At 39.7% G+C, this 21764-nt stretch overlaps 1 long non-coding RNA gene across 1 annotated transcript in view; it reads left to right on the top strand.

Moving 5' to 3' along the window:
• The first annotated feature begins 1708 nt into the window (after window positions 1-1708).
• LOC117980006 (uncharacterized) overlaps window positions 1709-21764 on the top strand; it is a 45198-nt gene continuing 25142 nt past the window's right edge. Inside the window, exon 1 of the long non-coding RNA XR_004671123.3 lies at window positions 1709-1880. This is a non-coding gene — a long non-coding RNA (uncharacterized LOC117980006). The remainder of the gene's footprint in view (window positions 1881-21764) is intronic.

The following is a 21764-nucleotide window of genomic DNA, read 5'->3' as shown; positions in this document are numbered from 1 at the left end:
CTTATGTACAATATCATTAACTAGCTTTTTCATTTACGGGATGGGCATTCAGCATCCAGGAAGAGCACTTAGGGATCCCATGAAAAAGGGAGAAAGTAGGGAAAAACATTAATGTAAAATTAAATAGAATGGATTTTTGTTTCTTTCGGTTTAAGTAACATAAAGGTAATATCTGCAACCACTCTTGCCTGTATGATTATACTTATTGAAGAGCCAGAAGGCTATTGTTCAAGCCTGCAAGGAGTTCAGAAAACTTGCCTCTGTCCTTTACTACTCAAGCTTAGCTTTGTGATTTCGAGTATGCAGTAGCTTGTTACTTAGACAAATGGCACTAGTGACATTAAAATATAAAATTCTATATAAAATAGAAGAATGGTAATTTATTCTAGATGTTGCAGAAGTGAAGCAGTTTCTAAGAGCAGGATGACTGCTTGAGAGGGCTGCTTCAGGAGCCAGACCGTGGTTCTGAATTCCGCTGTGTCACTGCTGACCTGTGCAACCTTGGGCAAACCGCCCAGCCTACCTATCCTTGTTTCCTCATCCATGAAATGCAATACTATTACCTAGGTCATGGGGTTTTTGAGGGGTTTAAATGAATTAGTATGTTAAACTAGCAATGCTTAGCACATATTAGATGCAAATGCTCTGCGTATCTTAAGGACTATATGTGTGTTAACTATTATGAAATTTTTAAGAGGGGCAGGCAGTCACGAACTGTAATGTCTTTAAAAAGAATAGGTTATTAAAATGAGAGTAGATGTAAGATCTTTAAATGGTATTCATCAATAAGGAAATTTTGCACATTTCTAAAGGAACAGATTCGATTTTGGAATCATCTTTTTTTCTAGTTTTTCTCCCAGGGTATGTAAAGTAGGCCACTTAAAAAGAAAAACATTTTTAAAAATTTCTGTATTAAAAAACACTTTACTAGGTATTTAAAAGGTGTTTGAATGAAAGAAAATTACAGGGAAAGTCCGAATATTAGAGCAGAATTCAGGGATAGCAGAGCTCTGGGTCCTTTTAAAATATTTAATATTGTCTTGAGATTACTTATCTTCATCTGCTTTCTCAGTTGTGAAATGCAGATTGCACTATTTATTTACCTTACACCTTTATTGTTAAGACTTGTGTGTAATTGAGATGAAAAATAAATGGTCCTATTTATTATTAGGTTGCTGCAAAAGTAATTGTGGTTTTTATTAGTCCTAAAGTGCCAGCTTCCTTTTGCCAAATATTACTTTTAATATAAATATAGATTAAATAATGTCTTGCAGTGATAGTGTATAGCTAATTCATAGGTTTCATGAACATTTGGTAGGGGGAAATATGTCTCCCTTAAATTGGATGTATTCCAGATGAATTGATATGATTGGTTTGTAGGTAATAAGCACCCATTTTAATAAGTAAGATGACCACTATCTCTATAAAATAGAAAGCACACAGATTATAAAGTTGCAAAATAGACTTCTTTTTTCTGCTTCTAAAAACTATTTTTTTCCTTTAAACATATTACCCGCATAAGCGTGTCATGTTGTCAATTTAGTGGAGGGAAGTCCGAAAATTCTAAAAACAACAAAATTTCCACAGGATTTACTGTAGTTTACTCTGTGCCCACGGGAATGATTCAATATGAAGCTAGAATTAATTATAGGAATAGATTATGCTGGAGCCCAGCCATCTTGAGATGAACCATATGACCCTTTACAGGACTCTTCTGGTCATAGCTCCACAGTGCCACACGATGGCAGCATTTCTGAAAAAAGATTTCAGACCACAATCTGGTTCTACCAATTTTCTTAATTCCAGCGGGATAGAACACTCGTGTATTTAATGACAGGACTATATACAGCTGTGGAGCTCTCCATTTCTTGGAATGCCAGGTGAGGAAATATTTCCCAACAATGACCCGCTATGCAATCAGGGACAGAGACCCAGAGAACCAAAGCGTTCTTGTTTTGCTCTGTTGTTGCCTTAGGCAATCCCAAGTTGACACTATTGTCTCCTTCCCGACTTCTACACTCATTCAAAAAGTTCCTAGTCCCAAGGCCTCTCTCAGAGAAAAGGCTTGTGAATTCACGGGTAAAGAATGTGTCTGGGATGCTTTGGAGTTGAGAAGATAAAGTGATTTATAATGGGAGGCAATTCTGTAAAGTAGGAAATGGATGCTGCGTCATTCTGACTATCGGGGAGGTCATGTTTCTTAATGTTTCTTGCTGTTTGCACTCAAACATGCTGCTGCTGGTTGTTTTTTCTGAGTAGGATTTTCTGTCAGAAGTAACATGTTAAATGATTTAAATCACAGTGGCTCTATCTGTAATATTTCCAAAGTTTCCATTCTTGATTGGCTAATGATTGGTTGTTAGAATCAAAAGGTCAAAATGCACAAATTCCCTATAAATCTTGTGAGTGGAAAGTAAAAAAAGTTTAGTTGTCAAACTAGAATGCAAAGAGTAATTTGTGATCTTAAATTATAGACACTAAGAAGACACATGGAAACAAATAAAGAGCCTTAAGGTCTTTTTCCTGAATTACATGAAAATTCCCATATAATAAAAAGTAAGTGTTCAATATCACTACTTTGGTGGACAACTTTATTAAACTCACTTCCAGTTTATTTGAACATTTCTAATTATATTTTACTTAGTAAAGTGTAACCAACTATTTCAGTGTTTTCAGCTCCACAGGTAATTATTTTTTTCCCTTGAGTCAAGGTTCAGACATGACTCTGATATTTTGGTAACACTACTAATCTGTCATAAAGAAGTTTGGAATTAAAGCTAATCGGAAGCCTAGCACCATTCATCATATATAGACTGGGAAAAGGGGCATTATTTATCACAGGGTAGCAAGCAAAGGTGGATGATAAGACGGAGCTATTTTCAAGTTCAGACATGAAATTAGAGCATTTCAGAAATACAAAAAAAAAAAACAAAAAAACACCATAAAATCTTTTATTCCATTGCTCAATAACTTAGACAACAAAAGTCAGCTCCTGACAAAGTGGTCTTACCATTGGTAAACATTAGTTTCAGTTTAAAACAAATGAAAAAAATTTTCCTTTAGACACATAGAACTGTTATGGAGTAAGTGCTCAATAAATTGTTGGTGATTGCCCACTCAGCCCTGCATCTATGACACGAATTCTGACCTTATAGTTTTTGCTTATGAACACAATGCATAGGCACTATACTTGAATTCAGAGTATATCTCATATATTGATATCTAATATCTGCCTGTACTCAAGAATCTAGCATTTATTTCTTCATTAAAGTAGTATTAGTAACTCTGAGGGCATTCTAATGCTCTTTAAATGATAGACTCTTTAAGGTAGACTTAAATTACTAACTTTTTTTTCTTAAATGACACCATTCTTACCCTCATGGAGCCCATTTGTTCATGAAAATCAACTAGGAAATTTGAAACTTGAGTAACCAATGAGATTAAGGGGGTGTGGCTAAACAGTAAACTTGGCAGCACCCTGGGTAGAGAAGGTATATGGTAGAGACCCTGTGTGCACATTGGAGTTGAACGGATGGGTATTCTGGGATTGGATCCAAACAGAAAGTCCCCCTTCCCACTCAACATCAACCACAGCAGCATAAACTCGAGACCTATAACAACCTGGGGAACAATACAGGAGGCTGTAATCAGAGAGGATCCAAAGAGGGAGATAGAACAAGGTGGAAAAGCACAAATAGAAAGTCTAGCAGCTGCAGGAGGACCTTGTTTGTTCAGAAAAAGACATTTTGTGGCAATAAGCGGTCAGTGACAGTCATTTTGCAGAATATATTTGAGGGGAGAAAATCATTCTCCGAAATTGGTTTATGAGAATTCTTGCTTAAAATCTGACGTTTGAGTAATTTTTGGTAGAGAATCTATCATAAGGTTGATATGAAAAGGTGACAATTTCAGTGCAAAAGAGAAAACAAAATCAAAAGAAAGGGGAGTAAAACTAGACAACAAAAGCAGCTCAGTCAGATATTTTTCTGGTTACACTTGGCTAAGGTTTTTCGTTTCGACAATTCTTGTCAAGGCATAGCTTACATTAATGCCCCTATCCCATGGTGTAACATTTATGTTTCTTAAACCTGTAATTTAAAATATTCTATATTAAAATTTGATTTCTTCTTTAATGTTTGAATTCCTCACAGAGTGTAAGTTCCATGATATGCTAATCCCTCTGCAGATTATGTGCCAAAAATATTTATTCAGTGAAGAAATTTAGCTCAATTATGACATAAATTGAGTTATTCTTGCTGATTATTTTCTGTTGCTTTCATAAAGCCCCAAATTAAACATATTTATTTATTTTTGAGACAGTGTCTCACTCTGTCACCCAGGCTGAAGTGCAGTGGCACGATCTCGGCTCACTGCAACCTCTGCCTCCTGGGTTCAAGCGATTCTTGTGCCTCAGCCTTCCAAGTAGCTGGGATTACAGGCATGCACCACCATGCCCAGCTAATTTTTTTTTTTTTTTTTTTAGTAGAGATGAAATTTTATCATGTTGGCCAGGGTGGTCTCAAACTCCTGGCCTCAAGTGATTGGCCCACCTCAGCCTCCCAAAGTGCTGGGATTACAGGCATCAACCACCGCTCCCGGCCTCCTGAATTAAACGTCTTCAGATTCCAATATAGATAGTGTTCCGCTTGAGTGAATTACACCTGAGAACTTCAGGCATGCTTCCTGTGCCTAAAAAGGACTGCCCAGGTGATTGCTATTTCTTACATAACATGAGGTCCTCTGGGGTCTGGCATTCTTCTGTCTCTCCAGCCTTATTTCTGCCCAACTTCTCTCCTTGTACTCCCTAAAACAATCATGCAGAGCCACGTGGGTTCCCCAGTGTGTCATTCTATTTCAGGTCTCCGTGCCTTTACTCACATTGCATGGTCCTTATATCTAGAATATCCCTCCAGTCTCATCCGCACCTGTCTCTGAAATATTTGCACATCATGCATCAAAGCATCCCCTATAAAACCTTTTCTGGTCTAAATAGAAATAACCAACTCCCACTTTTTAACTCCTTCTGCAGCCTGCACTTGATCTAGCATAGCACCGATGAAGCTTTATTGCCTTAAATGTTTGTCCTCCTCACGCTAAAAAGCAAACTCCCAGCAGTCAGGGACTGGGATTTATTCATGTTTGTATCCACAGTTTCCTGTTAGGTGCTCTGTAAATGTTTAGAGGAACAAGTGAATGAAGGAGCATTATTTTAATAATGTTTAATCCTATGGTAGCACAGGTAGCATGTGAGTTTAGTATAAACTCCAAGAGGCTGGAGCTTCTACTGGGTTCTTAAAATAATTTATGTATACATTTTAAAAATGCCATTGCAGAATTTGAAGAGCCTAGATTTTCTTGTCTCCCATCTCAAATTCTTTTCTATGGGGTTCTGGCATATCCTTTCTCTTGTCTAGGTCTCAAGTTCCTTGATAGAGTTAATCTGGATTATTTTAGAGGTCCATTTCAGCTCTAAAATTCTGTGATTTATGTTTCCTTTTCAAGTTCATGAGGAATAAAATATTGACACTACAACAAGAGGAGTAAACAGATGGTAGAAGTAGAGATGCTCTTGAGAGAAGTTCACGCTGAAGAAAGATTTTAACACAAAGAGTCTTTAATAGACCAGGGGACAGGTGAAGTCGAAGAGTTATGATGTTTTTAAGTAAAATATCATGTGTTTTGCTATATTTTAAACTATAGATAAAAATTAATGAGCATTATTATAATACTACTAATAAAAATAAAACTTTTTTTTAAAAAAAGGAGGTAAATCAATCCCAACCTACAATTTTAATAAATCAATCTTTCATGTTCTGAGAATTTTTTATTCTTACCTCCCACAATATGGGTTTTCTAGAGGCATTTTCCCAGTATGGGTCACATGAATTTCTTTCAGATTTCATTACCCAGAGTAGGGGATTGAGAAGAAGCTGACTGAAGAGATTGGCTTGCCTCTTTCCTGGAAAATGCCTCTTGTGGTTTTTAGGGGTAGTTTTATTGCCAAACAGGTCAGGCATATAGGGCTTCGCCATAATCTGGAGATGTTTTTAGATTTTTCTTTCCCGCATTCACATCTCCTTCATTTCCAAGCATCTGTGGATTTTATTAGTCTAGATAACCTATTAATTTCACTTTGTATCTAATGATATTGTTCACGAGTCATCCAGAATCAATTTGCCCTCTTTTCAGCCATTTCATGCTTAACGCAATTTCTGCTGCTTGTTTTTTCCCTAAGAAACAAGGGAATTTTCTAGTAATTATTATGCCCTTAACATTTACTTTTTCTACAGTGACAAAGAGTGAGCCCAAAACTTCTGTCTTTGCCTTTTAAAAGGAGAGATATTCAAAATAATAACAATAATAATAACAACAATAATGGTAATTGTATATATATTTATGGGACACCTGTAAAGTACTAGATTTAAAAATATGCATTTTGTCTAATATTCATAATGATGACATAAGTTTGGTATTATGACCTCAATTTTTTCAGATAACTATAATAGAAGCCATTTAATGTGCCAGTCACTTCTGTTTACCTGATTGCATTTACTCTTTGCACAAATATTAGGTGTATATTTACAGGGCCAGTAGGGTTCCAGGGAAGGAAGTGTTTAGTTCTACACATCAGTGTTAAGGAAAGCTTTCAAGAGGATGCTAAGATGCAGCTCAGTTGAGGAGCTAATATTTAGAGACAAACTTATTTATTTATTTATTTGAGACAAGATCTTGCTCAGTCACCCATGCTGGAGTGCAGTGGTGTGATCACGGCTCACTGTAGCCTCAACCTCCCAGGCTCAGGCGCTCTTCCTGCCTTAGCCTTCCCAGTAGCTTAGACTATAGGTGTGCACCACCAGACCTGGCTGATTTTTAAATTTTTGTAGAGACGAGTTCTCCCTATGTTGCCCAGGCTGGTCTCAAACTCCTGGACTCAAAGATCCTCCTGCCTCAGCTCCCAAAATGCCTCCCAAAGTGGTCTTGGGGTTGAAAGCGTGAGCCCCCATGCCTGGCCCCAGAGACTAACTTCTAAGATGTGAATCAAAATTATAAGCATCCAAATTTGACCAAACTTGGTTAAAATGAAAAGAAAAAAACAAAAACCAAAAACAAAAACCCAAATAACCATACAACAAAAGCTGTAAGTTCCAATGATACCGATGAGAGAAATTTTGTAAGGATTTTCAAAAATCTTGCCTCTAACAAGTTCAAATCTAATAAGAACAAAAGCTTAATTTTTTCACATATGCCACCCAGCTAACGCCATGCTATGGTCATGAGCCATACAGTGTGGGAGAGTGTCAGTATGTCTCTGCTAATCTCAAACTGTTGTGAATCACCAGTTCAAACCGCACACCTACTGATTATGGGTTAATACCATTAGCTTCATACTTAATAGATACAATGATCTGAAATATTAGTTTTCTTGACTCTCTAAACTTTGAACAAATTGCTTATTGTATTTTAACAAGTATCATATTTCTACAGAAAGACACGCTTCACAGTTGGTCTTATGCCTTACCACATTTGAATTCTATGTAGCACCTACCATAATAATTGTGCAGGTACTGTTGGCTGTACACCAAAGATGTGTTGTCTTCAGAGTAGTTGCTGGGAAGCAGCTTTCCAGCAGAAACCACATTTCTCAGCCTCCCTTGCATTTAGATGTGGCCATATGTCTAGTTCTTGCTAAGGGAATGTAAAACAAAGTGATGTGTTTCCCTTCCAGGTGGAAGTGCCTAAAAATTTCAAAAAGCGTGCCTCCCCCATAGTCTTCTTCCTTACCCTTTCACCAGATGAAGAGGACTGAAGCATTTTGGATAGCAGAGCCCAGGGAGAACATGACTTGAGCTATCTGCTGATCTGGAACCCTAGCATTAGATATCGTATTGTTACAGGATCTTTGGAGTGTTGCTTTTTTGGCCAGAAACATACAGCCGGTGGTGCCTTTGCCTCTGGCCCACTGGACTCATTCTGCCCACTCAGCCTGGCAGGCTGTGTTCAGCTCATGCTACTGGCCTGGATCCCATGCCTCCAAGGGATGCCGCGAGTCAGGCATGGAGTGGCAATGGGGTGTGAATGAGCATAGAGTCTGGCCACTGTGCAGTCAGACATGCCAGCTGCTGCTGCGGGGCAGGAAGCTCCAGGTGCCGACATGGGCGCCAGCTCTCTTCAAGGCTGTGGCTGGACCAGGCGCACCACAAGCAGCTGTCCTGGCTCATACTAGGGAATGCGGTGGTGCCCAGAGGCTCAGAGACACCTGGAACCACAGGGTCTCAAAAAGGGAGTCACAGCCCTAGCTCAGGGAGATCCCAGGTCTAGGCTCCCTGAAGGGCTGCAGCTCTTCTCTCCTCTTTGCCCACGAACAAAACGAGCAAGGGGCGTATTTCAGCTCTGTTTGTGTTACAGCTCTTTTAGCATCACCATTACACAAGTCCTGAGTTCTTGTCCTGTGACCAGGAAGAATGAGGTACACAGACAAGTGGAAGGTGAGCAAGACGAAGAGGAGTTTTATTGAGCAACAGAACACCTCAGAGAAGACCCACAGTGGGCAGCTCCTCTCCATAGCTAGGGTGTCCTGACGAGTGTTCAGCTCCTATCAAAGATATAGGCAGGTCATCCCAAAAAGTGTTCGGTTCTCAGCAGAGTGGGTAGCTTCTCTCTGCTGCTGGCTGTCCCTTCATCTCTCCATCCTCTGCCCTGGTGTTGCTGAGCCCAGGGCATTTATGGACCTCAGAGGTGAAGAAGTGCACACCAATTAGTCCATGGGCAACCATGGGCAGGCCTGGAAAAGCCACCACAAATCTCCGCTCCAGTCTGTGGGACTGGCAGCCTGGCCCCCAGCCTTCAGGCTCTCCCTGGCCTGAAGGTGGGGCCTCACCTGGACCTGCCCCCTTCTGCCCAGGAGCCAGTCTGCCTCCTGTGGCTGTCCATGGCACCCAGGCTGCTTGCACAAAGGGGCACTTGCAAGCCAGCACTGAGCTGCCCTCATCCTCACCGCCACTTCCCTCCCCGCAACACTCATCAGTGCCCAAAGTCTGGAGGAGGCCGAGGTGGCAGGGGGCTGGTGTGTCAGTGCTGTCCGGAGCATGCGCACACCCGGCTGGGCTGTGACAGCTCTCCAGCTTGGCCCCAACCCCACTCCAAGATTGGAGTGGGTGCCAGGAGTGGGGAGAGACCAGGCAGCGGGAGCAGACAGGCCCCCTAGGGTGCAGACTGCACAGACTCCCAGGTCCTGCTCCTGGGAGGGCGGGGCTTTTGCCCACCCAGCTCACAGCCTTGTCTGAGGGGGACCCTTTGGGAGTGGATCGGGGCCTGGCCTGGCAGTCGAGAGTGTCAGGCCCGGTGATCACCTCAATGAGGGACAGAACCCCTGGACACAGCCCCAGTCAGCCCTGTGCAGAGCCTTCTCCCGACGTGCAGGAACTTGGCTTGGTGGGGTGGGTGCTGTCACTGCAAAAATTGGCCGGGTCCTGAAGCGGGCTCTGCTCCCACTTCCAGCCATGGGGCCCTGAAGCACACCCCAGGTCAGCGCCTTGGCCTGGCCACCACACTCTGTGTGCAAGCGTCACACTGCCCGGGACCCAGTTCTGCCTTGGGGACCCTCTCTGCCTGACAGCTGCTCCCCTGCCCATGGGCGACTTGGCCTGGCCCCATCGTGGTGGCCCCCAGGGCTGTGGGCTTCGGGGACTGTCTGCCTCTTCCACACATCCTCCCTGCAGCAGCAGAGGGTGAGAGCAGCAACGTGGGGCCAGGGGCCGAGCTACGGAGGCTCTGGGCCTGGGGATGGGTCCTGCCCTGCAGTGCTAGGGTCCGGGTGGCGTAGTCGGCTGCCTCCCGGACATTGGACATAGGGCACAGGGGTACCCCCTCCCGCGCAACCCACCACTACTGCTCCCACAGCCGCTCCTGCCACCACCGCTGGCGCCTCCCAGCTGCAGCTGGCAAGATGACAGCAACCGCTCCGGATGGCCCACCGTTGCCATCAGTATGAATGAGAAATAAGTTTCTATTGTCTTTAGTGCCTGACATCTGTTACGATAGCAGATGTTACCTTAATTAACACAATGCCATATGCATAATATTGCTCGGTTCATAGCTTTTGGATTTTATCATCTGTGTTCCAGGTCACTAGACTCATGAAACGGAATTTAAGTTATGGTGCTATAACTTTATATGTATCTATTTTCTATTAATTTTTGCTCCCCCATTTCTAAAAGCCAGAATAAGTTCATGCAAGGTTACTAATATGTTAAAATTGAAGTTGATTATTTTATACAATAAGTATGTGACTAATTTTTTCCACAAGGAGATGGTATGCAATATCAGTAGATAAGTGATTAGGATAGCAGGCTTCTCTTGATCCTCTGTTTTTGTTTTTCCCACTTTTGCAAGAAGAGAATCAGCTGTGGTATAGGTTTTAGTGGATAGTGTCCCATGTTGGGAATCTGGGAACCTGAATTTTATCTTGCCTATACCACATAATTAAATATTGCTAAGTTGGCTTATTTCTGAGAAGAAAGAGGCTACAGCTGCCTTCCACTAAATGATAAATTCATCTCGCAACTTCTGAATCGTTCGCACAGCATCATTTGCTTTTACTTCTTAGTTAGGCTACCTGTTTTTTGAATACCTTTTGCTTTTTGACCTTCTAACAAGTAGACAGTGGCAGTTAGAGATCAAGTTAAATTGTCCAGGCTCGGTCCTCAAGTCTGTAATCCCAGCACTTTCATTGCTTGTGCTTAGGAGTTCAAGACCAGCCTGGTCAACATGGCAAAAACCCTGTCTCTATGAAAATAAATAAATAAGAGATCAAGTTAAAATCAACCCATCTAGTTATATTTGAGAACTTAAAGTCATGTTCTCTGAAGGTTTTGAATGACTTCCGTTTACTAGTAAGGATGTGTTCACAGATTAATTTTAGTCTTAGTTGCCTCTCACCAGATCAAATATTGTGTGGGAGGTAAATTCTAGGAAACCTGAAGAATTTTAAAGCACTCTACCATCCTCATATGGAGATGACCATAATTAAAGGAAACAGTAGCTTATGTCAGAAACTGTTTATTGTTGGGAGCTGAAGCTTTGACCCTTTCCTGTATATTTATTTCACTGATATTCCTAAACCTTTGGTGGTCTTTTGGTCTGTGGGTCATAGCTGGGCTAAGGGGTTAGCCAGAGTTCTTAGTGAAGTAGCAAAAGAGGTTATGTGTGACATATCAGCAGAGTGGGTACACCCATTTGTCTGGGTTGGGGAGGAAGTGGAGGCTGGGATCAGTAAAGTGGCCTTTTTCTGTTTTTAGACAGTGCCAAAGCATCTCAGACTGGGGTTTCAGCTTTATTTTTGTTTACGAGGAGTTGGTTCAGACACAAGTGAAATTGTGGTGTCTTAACCTCTAGTAAGATTTAAAACATACATGTTGTTTCATCAAGCTTGGTCTCTTAGGAATCCGGTTTATCGTAAAGATGATGTTATTCTGAATTTAGAAGGAAAAGGGTGACAGAGTTTCATTACAAAGATTATAAAGATGATGATTACAAAGATTAAAAACATTTTGTAATCCCTGACTAGAATATAAATGAGTATAAAAATTTTACTTTTTAAGAAGGATAGAAATCCTACATACAGTAAATCTATTTTTCTAAAACATGTTTTACTTCCACAGCAGTTTTATAAAATTGGCAGCTGACTTATTTTTTGTGGTCCTATCTTCTAGCCTGAGTGTTAACCAGGTGGACAGGCAGATTAGGATTAGGAAATAAGATCAATTACACTTTTATCCTATAGTACCAGGTTTGAGCGGGTACATGGTTGTGTGTAGATCTTTCTTTCACACACAGGATTTGAGTGTTTTTTTTTTAACAAAAATTTGTGAAACATAAAAGTATAGAGTAAACAGTTGAGGAATTTACTAAAAGAAAGCTAAGAATTCAGAAAGAATTCTAAAAGAAAGCTAAGTGTTGGAACAAATATTGCACAAAATATAAAACATTTAGTTCTATACATTGGCATGTAAATGTTAATTTTATTTGCTTTGAAACAACAAAATAAAAATATCAATTTCAGTTGTTATGATTTAAAAATACATGTTGTATGTATCCATGCAGTTAACCAAAATGCATTTTTGAAAAAAAAGGGTGATAAGAATCCTAAAAGATAAAAATGAGACCTCTATTAAAAATAGTATTTCCTATCTAGCACTATGATTCCAGTCCTAGACTCTCCCAGCTGGAAGAGAGACGGTAGGAAGGCAGGGCATTGAGAAAAAAGGGGATGGTTCTTGACTTGTGGCTTCATTTCAGCTCTAAGACAACTTAAATTCTAAAAGGGCAGAAAATCACAAGGAATGAAGATTAGAGCAGATTTAGTTCAAATAAAAAAAGATGCCCTCAATGATGGTGAATTCCATGTATTCAGAAAGCAGTACTGGAATTGACATTATGAGGTGGGGAGGTGGGTTTCTTTTTGGCAGCTGGGTCTTTTCTGATGTGTTCAAGCTTCTAATCAGATGAAACTAGAAGACTTCAGCTGCTTGCATCATTTGTCTTTATCTTTCTAGATCAGGAGTTCAAAAGCCCTTTGCCCAAATCCATTCATAGATTATTTTTGTAAATGAAGTTTTATTGGGACATGGCCATACCCATTCATTTACGCGTCATTTATGTTGTAGCTTTAGTGCTGTAATAGTAAAGTTGCATAGTTGTGATAGAGACCATATGGCCTGCAAAGCCTAAAATATTTGCTCTCTGACAGAAAAAGTTTGCTCACCTCTATTCCAGATGAAATATCTTTTTAATTTTAGTCTATTCTTTAGCTCAAGTATATGAGTGAATCCTTCACCCTCATCCCTGCCCTGTCATTTCTAGTTACATCAAGTCAGTTTTGAGGTGCAATGGACTGTGTTCGATATATTGTGTCAGATGCATGAGCATAGCTCTGAACCATTCAATACAATGCTTTCTCTTTTGTTTTCATGCATCCTGATAATGCCTTGCATTATGGTCGGCATGGGTCACTGAATCAATGATATTAGGGATAAGTATTTAATGATCTTTTGATCCCTTTCTGGTAATAAGTAACAGTTCCTTTTACAAAATCTTGTACTTTGAATTTGTACCAGGTATAAATAATCCTACTTGCATTTGACATGTAACTTATCTGACACTTGTCTGTTACTTACCTGTTAATTTTTTTGCCTTTTCTTTACAGTCTCTTATGGATAGTTCTGTAGTTATCCCTGTTGTCCTCACTTTCTTTAAAAAAAAAATTTTTTTTTTTTTTTTTTTTTGAGACGGAGTCTGGCTCTGTCGCCCAGGCTGGAGTGCAGTGGCGCAATCTCAGCTCACTGCAAGCTCCGCCTCCCGGGTTCACGGCATTCTCCTGCCTCAGCCTCCGGAGTAGCTGGGACTACAGGCGCCCGCCACTACGTCGGGTTAATTTTTTGTATTTTTAGTAGAGACGGGGTTCCACCGTGTTAGCCAGGGTGGTCTTGATCTCCGGACTTCGTGATCCACCCGCCTCGGCCTCCCAAAGTGCTGGGATTACAGGCGTGAGCCACCAAGCCCGGCCAAAAATTTTTTTTTTTTGAGACAGGGTCTTGCTTAGTCATCCAGGCTGGAGTGCAGTGGCCCAGTCACGACTCACTGCTGCCTTGACCTCCTAGGCTCAAGAGATTCTCCCACCTCAGCTACCTGAGTAGCTGGAACTACAGGCCATGTGCCACCTTGCCCAGCTAATTTTTTTTTTTTTTTTTTTTTGGTAGAGATGAGGTCTGACTATGTTGCCCAGGCTGGTCTCATGTTCTCACTTTCACTAATCAAAGATCTTAGAATCATTTGTAAATCTTTGAATTGTAATAAGAATAATATCAGTATCTTTAATATGCATGGTCCTTTAAAAATTTGAAGTACTTTCAGATTGACTATCTAAATTGATGCTTGTAACAGTGTTTGCTTCTGGGAAAGGGATCTGATTGGCTAGAGGAAAGAATGGGAGGGAAACAAATTTTCAGAGAAATAATTTTTATAGCTTTTAAATTTTGTATAATGTGTGCATTAGCTACCTATTGCTCAGTAGCAAATTACCACCAGTTTAACAGATTAAAGCAACACACATATATTATCTCAGAGTTTCTGTGGGTCAGGAATGCAGGCACAGCTTAACTAGGTTCTCTGTATCAGAGTGTCTCATGAAGCTGGTATTAAAGTGTCAGTCAGGGTTGAGTCTCATTCAAAGACTTGGTTGTGGAAGGATCTGCTTCCAAGCTTACATAGTTGTTGGCAGGATTCAGTTCCTTGAGGACTATTGGACTGATGGCCTCAGTTCCCACTTATCTGTTTGCTGGAGGCATCCCTAGTTCTCCGACATCACAACTTGCTTTATCAAAGCACACAAGCTGAGAAGGCAATAGGGGAGTCTGCTTGCAAAACAGAAGTCAAAATTTTGTGTTACCTAATCATGAAAATGTCATCCCATTATTTTTGCCATATTCGATTCCTTAGAACAAGTTGTTAGGCCATCCCACACTCAAGGGGAGGGAATTACATGGGGGCATGAATACCACAAATTGGGGATCACGGTGGGCTATTTTAGACTCAGCCCAGCACAAAGAATATGTATTACCTATTTAGTAAAATTAAATAAATAAAAGTGCTTTTAGATATCCAAGACTTTTAAATGAAAATGCAAGTCTCAGTACAATACGTAAAATATGACTCAATTTTTGTAAATAAAAAAGAACATGTGCACATACACACACATATAAAAATGTACACAAAATGGTGAGAATGCTACACATCCAATGGTCAGCAATGATTATGCCTATGGAGCAGAGTGAGAGATGAATGGGTATAAAGAAACTTTCACAATTGAATCTACCTCTTCTCAACACGATAAGAAAGGAATTATGGTCATTTTATTAATACAAAGTTGTAGAGGATAAATGGTTTTTCAATGGCATATACTTACTTAATTGCAGGACCAGGTCTCAGAAGATGGTTTGCCTGAACAGCCAAGATTTTTCTATCCAAGTTATTTATTTTTAAACAGATTGTTTTATTCAAATAATTTATTAAAAAGTTTAAAAGCTTATTTATAAGAATGATCAATATTAGTTTCTCCACTGATACCTAGCACATCTTATTGGGTGGCCATCACCATTCAATATGTCTGATCACCAAGACATTTTTTAACCCATGATAAAACAGAAATTTATATTTAACCCTATGGTAAGTACTATGGTTTGAATGTGTTTGTCTCCTACAATACTCATGCTGAAATTTATCCCCAATTCAACAGTATTGGGAGCTGTGGCCTTTAGGTGATTGAGTCATGAGGAGTCCGCCCTCATATAAGTCGGATTAAGTGTCCTTATCAAAGAGTTTGACAGAATTTTGCCCCTCTTGTGCCCTTCTCCCTTATACCAAGTGAGAACACAGCATTTCTGTCCTCTGGAAGATACAGCAACAAGGCACCATCTTGGAAACAGAGAGAAGCCCTCACCAGACAACCAAACCTGCCAGTGCCTTCATCTTGGACTTCCCAGCCTCCAGAACTGTGATAAATAAATGTCTGTTCTTTATAAATTATCCAGTTTTAGGAATTTTGTTATAGCAGCACAAATGGACTTAGACAATAGGGATGCCAGATTTAGCAAAGGAAAATATGGCATTTTCCACCTGTCGGTAGTGAAGGGATCTTTTCCAGCAGACCCATCAGCTCTCAAGTTTCCCCTTTTGGGGAGGAGAAAGCTCCTCATGTCCCATGGTCCTGTACATGCCTAATTCTGTTACTCATAGCGATCAGCAAAGAGTGCAAGGCAGATTAATCCAAAGAGGATAGTAGTTAACATCCCATAGTGCCAAACCCATTCTTAGCCACAGGGACTTTACTGAGAGGGGACTCTAACTCCCTAAATCTTAGGAAGGACTCTAACCTTCCTAAGTTGGGCCTCAGACCCAAGTTTGGTCAAGCACCCTTGCATTATCTTAAGAAGAGCCTTTTACCCACCCTGTTTTAGGAGAGACTGTAACTCCCCTAAATTGGGCCTCTAACCCAATTCCATCCTTTACCCAGGTATATGCACCCTACTTACCCAAAGTCAGCCAATTGGTACACACAGATGATTTTCCCTTGGGTCGGGGGTATCTTCAATATTGTCCCTTCAGGGTTTGCCAGGAAGATGCTACTGGACTCCATCACTTACCCAAAGGTAGCCTTTGAGTTGGGGGTTTCCTCACTATAGTACCTTCCATGGTCACCAGAAAGATGTTTCCAGAAAGGGATCTGGATCCAGACCCCGAGAGAGGGTTCTTGTATGTCATGCAAGAAATAATTCAGAACAAGTCCATAGAGTGAAAGCGAGTTTATTAAGGAAGTAAAGGAATAAAAGAATGGCTACTCCATAGACAGAGAAGCCTGTTATAGGAGTTTTTAAGGGAATGACTAAAGGTAAGAAAGTGCCAAATTTTGTAAAAACAGACCAAGTTGTTATAAATGTTCATTGTTTTGACTAAAGATAAGAAAGTATCAATAGGATAAGAACAGAGTAAGTTGCTGTGAATGTCTATTAGCTTATAAACTTTACTGTTTTGGGGGTGGTTTTTAACACATCCTAGAATTTTTTTTTTTTAATAAGATATAATGAGTGCTTAAGGTAAGAATATTTTTGAAACTGAGAAATTATTTTACAATACTTTATAAAAGTTGAACATTACATTTTTTTGAGTCTTCATCATCTTTTCTATTCTTCTAAATAGTCATTAAACATCTCTGTGGGAGTATAAAGAAATAATGTAATTTGGCAGAATGTGATTTACCAGTATAAGTTTGTCAAATTTGGCTTTATGACTATATTCCAGGAAAGCAGAAAAGCAAAACTCAATAAGGAAATAGTCTGCAACTAAATTTCAATAAATGTCCCAAAGCATGGAGCATTTGTGTCAAGGTCCTTTGCACATTAACTTAATATATTTTCTTTTGCAATTTTAAACACACTATTCCTTGAAGCTTATCCCCATGATGTAATATCATTGGATGACTGACCAGCTACTACATGAGTTCTAAAATTTCTACTTTTTTGATTGAGTAGTAGCTCTCTGATGGGAAAGGATGACTATGTGTAGCCACAGAAAAGTGGAAGAGAAAATGGGAATGTACTAATGTCTTAGTCCATTTCTGTTGCTTATAACAAAATACCTGAAACTGGAAAATTTATAAAGAAAAGGAATTTATTTCTTACAGTTATGGAGGCTAAGGAGCTCAAGACCAGCCCTAGTAACATAGTAAGACCCCATCTCTACAAAAAATTAGCCAAGCACAGTGGTATGCGTCTGTAGTTCCAGCCACTTGGGAGGCTAAGGCAGAAGGATTGCCTAAGCCCAGGAGTTTAAGGCCACAGTGAGCTATGATTGTACTACTGCACTCTAGCCATGGTGAGTGAGCAAGACTCTGTCCCCCAAAAAAATTTTTTGGCCAGGCGTGGTGGCTCATGCCTGTAATCCCAGCACTTTGGGAGGCCGAGGCAGGCGGATCACAAGGTCAGGAGATCAAGACCATCCTGGGTAACGTGGTGAAACCCCGTCTCTACTAAAATTATAAAAAATTAGCCGGCTGTGATGGCGTGCGCCTGTAGTCCCAGCTGCTGGGGAGGCTGAAGCAGGAGAATGGCGTGAACCCGGGAGGAGGAGCTTGCAGTGAGCTGAGATCACACCACTGCACTCCAGCCTGGGCGACAGAGCAAGACTCCGTCTAAAAAAAAAAAAAAAAATTTTTTTTTTGTAAATCACAGATCCATTCAGTACTCTACATTATATTATATCATTACCATCAGGAGCAAGGGATTTGTGGTCAGCCTGCCTTAGTTCTAATGTTGCATTGGTCACTTCCTAACTGAGGCACCTTGAGCAAGCTGTTTACTTTCTCTGGGCTTCTGTAACCTCTCTGGGCCTTTCTGTACATAGGGACAGAAATAGCACCTCCTCTAGAATGTTGTTTTAAAGATTAAATGAGCTCACACATACAAAGATTACTTAGTTCCAAGTGCCTGGAACTTAGTAAGGCCTCACTGAAAGCTGAATGTTATCTCTCAGAAGCAATGCCTGAGATTCTAGAGTTTGTGCTAAATTCAAAGCATTGGAAATACATTTTAGATATATGCATAAAGTTATATATGACATTAAATGTAGGAAATCATGTTAGTTTATCAGGTGTTCCATCTTACAAGCAAAGAAGAGAAAACCAGTTATAGCTAGGAAATTTGACAAATTGGCAGCAATAGAAAAACATTTAAAAATAAAACTCTTTTAATTGGGCACAATCTGCACATACATGATGAGAAATGCTACTGTATGTTATAATAGCAGAGAATGCAGAATAACTGGGACTTGGGAATCTGCAACAAACTAAAGTTACTGCATTTAGATGGGCAATATATTGGGATATATCAAATCTAAAACTGTGGTCAACATTCAGCTTATGTTCCCTTTGTTTCCTGAGTGTTTTCAGCTTACTGAAGTCAAATGACATTTTTCTGCAGATGGAAAATTATGAGCTGTTTAGGGAAATAAGCACATGTGCTAATTATGCTACATCATCTTTTCCATGAGAAGTGCAAATGCAACTTTTAAAAATAGTTTAGATAGAAAACAATTGATAGAAACTTTGTTTCCTTGTTTGTCTCTGTCTCTATGTCTCTCCCTTGCTTCCTTCCAATGAATAGTGGTGCCAATCTTTGCATTAACAAATATCAACCCAGCAAAAAAGGCTGCCAGTTGCATTTTTGAGGGGACGTCCATTTTGTCATTGTTGGGACACCAATTTTGTAGCAGGCTGTAAGTTCTGCTATAATGACTTTGATAGCTGGTAAGGTCCATGCAGGATTTCCCCTATAAGAATTCTGGAAACAAAAGACTTAATTGAAAATAGCTAAATGGCACTATTTATAAATGTATTCAGGTTTAGGAAATGGTAAATAATCATGTACACACTTTCAGGGAATTTATGATAACACTTTTTCCCTCCAGAACAAAGTTAACCTTTGTTGACTCAAATGCATTGGTGTTCCCATCTCACTTGATTCATGTGGCTGGAAATGAGTTTGCATGCCAATGTGAGGCTGGTCATGTGATTCTTCTTGGAAAACATAAGAAGTATATCACTGTGATTTTGAGCTAAGAAGCATGAAACAGCCGCACATTTTCCTTTTACGTCTTCAAAGCAAACCCACTGATATACCTATGACAATTTATTCCAAACACAGGCTGTGTTTTGACACTAACCCCTTCTCCCCAGAATTTGGAGACAGCTCTGGCCTTTGGCTAGTTTAATGCCCTCACCTGCTCAAGTGTGACAGAGCATTTATTAAAGACAATTATAGAGCAACATTTATAGAACTAGAAATAAACACACAGGTTGCAAGTGAGAGTAATGAGAGTGAACGGCCATGATGGGCCTGGGCCCGAAGGGAGGTGGGTTGCTGTGGGGTCTCCAAAGCCCAAATCTCTGTCTTTCTTCTGGTTTTGTTTATGTAGCCAGTGAAATGCTACCACATCACTGACCTTGGACTCCCTCCTACCATGAGACTCTCCACCATTCTACAAATACTCAAAGGGAGTATTCTACAAATACTCAGAGTAGCTAAGGTAAATGTGATTAATCACAACTTTTAGGGAGTTCACAAGTTTATGAGCAAAGGAGAGGAAAACATGAACATAGTGAAAGCAGGAAATTTTGACAAATGGGCAGCAATTGCACACAGCTGATAGAGGAAAGGAAGCTGGAATCAATGGGTAACTATTCCCTTTTCCCTCAGTGGTCACACTAGTTGTATGAGCTAGCATCCATGAGAAGGAATGTTATTTATTCCATTGTGGTGGAAGGAAACAGCATGTGTCCTGCAAAACCTACCTGGCCATCCCAAAAGAAGTATTATCTTTCTCCTCTAAATTACCATAAAGCTTGAAATATGCTCCTTTTCATGGGAAATAACATCTGTTCTTCCTTTCAGTTGGATGGGGAGAGGGAGGAGAGGAAAAAAAATAATACAAAGAAATCCAAATAAACAATTAGGTTCAATAGTTACAAATGAATTATTTAGATTATTTAGATAGTGTGGTCAAGGAAGGCCTCTCTGAGGGGATGCATATAAGCTGGGACATAAAAAATTCGGGGTAGTTTGCTACAAAAGCAAGAAAAAGAATGTTTCAGAAGAGAGAGAACAGTATGTGCACAATCTGCAAGAAAATAAAAGACCTGGGGTGTGTACTTGAGGAGCTGAATGCAGGCAGGTTTGACTGGAACTTGGTGAACATTCCTGAGGAGAAAAGAGCCTGACTACTACATCTAATTTCATTGGTCAAAATGGTTTTAAAAAGTACCTTTTTTTTCCCCTGGAATATATTGCTTGACAAGACACAGTAGATTTACTCTTATCATTTAGCATACTTTGTCCAATGCAGAAAATATAAAAACTGTTTCTTACTTAATTACTGACCACTGAAAAGCTTAAATTATAAAATGTATTGCCAATTAAAGATATTTCTACTTAAATTTTGGTTTTGTTCACAATACATATGAAAGTTCATAAATGCATTTCAATTTAAAAACATACATAAAACCCAATACAAGATAATTCCTCATTTTTGAAAAATGCACCCTTTTTGTTATCCCATCACCATGGGAAAATTATGAACTTACCAAGTAGCTTTATTATTATTTCTTCCATTTATTTTCCTTTGTATTTGAAAATCATAGAATCCAAAACTAGAGAAACAGTAAGTAAGAAATGTATTGCTTAAAGGAGTAATACAATTTTTTTGGATTAATTCTGTTAAGGTTTATAATTATGAAACAGCAGGCATGTTTTATTTTCCATCTTCATATTATGATGTAATTAATTTAGTTATTTTTATAGAGCAAAAGAAACATGATACGTAAGTATGTACAGGTAACAATCAGAAATTCACTCATTCAGTTAATGAAACTGCAGTGAAACCAAACAAAGCCCCTGCCTTCAAAGAGTTTGAATTCTAGCGTGAAAGCTGATTGTAAAAAAGCTGACAACTAAATATATAACACAGCTGGGTGCCGTGGCTCACGCCTGTAATCCTTATACTTTGGGAGGTCGAGGTGGGAGAATCGCTTGAACCCAGGAGTTTAACACCAGCCTGGGCAACAAAGCGAGACTATGTCTCTACAAAAAATACAAAAAAGTTAGTCAAGCATGGTGGCACAGGCCTGAATTCCCAGCTACTCAGGAGGCTGAGGTGGGAGGACCACTTGAATCCTGAGATGTCAAGGCTGCAGTGAGCCGAGATCTCGCCACTGCACTCCAGCCTGGGTGACAGAGACTCTCTCTCTGTCTCTCTCTCTATATATATATTTGCTCTCTCTCTCTCTCTATGTACATGTACACACACCACATATATATGATACAACATTATATTATAATAAATGTATTACAATAGCTTATTGTGTTCATAGTGTTAAATAGCAAAATACTTATGTTCAGATTAGGCTGTTATGAAAATTTCTATTTTAGTCTATTTTAGAAAATCATGGAAAGCATACTCCTGTACAAAATACGATCAACATAGTTTGTTTCCTGTTATAAAAAGGTATAATTTGGAAAGTAACTTGCAGTTAAAGAAGAAGTTATCAGGCAGTTATTTTTGGCTCTGGTTTATACAGTTTTAAAAAAATATGTGAAGTCAGGTTTGTGAAGAAAGTTCTTGTCTCTTTAGCTTCCTGTTTAAGTAGTAAAAAAGAAGTC

This window comes from Pan paniscus, chromosome 3 (assembly GCF_029289425.2).
Source record: "Pan paniscus chromosome 3, NHGRI_mPanPan1-v2.0_pri, whole genome shotgun sequence".
NCBI classification, from domain to species: Eukaryota; Metazoa; Chordata; class Mammalia; order Primates; family Hominidae; genus Pan; species Pan paniscus.
This window is presented reverse-complemented; position numbering and strand designations above follow the sequence as displayed.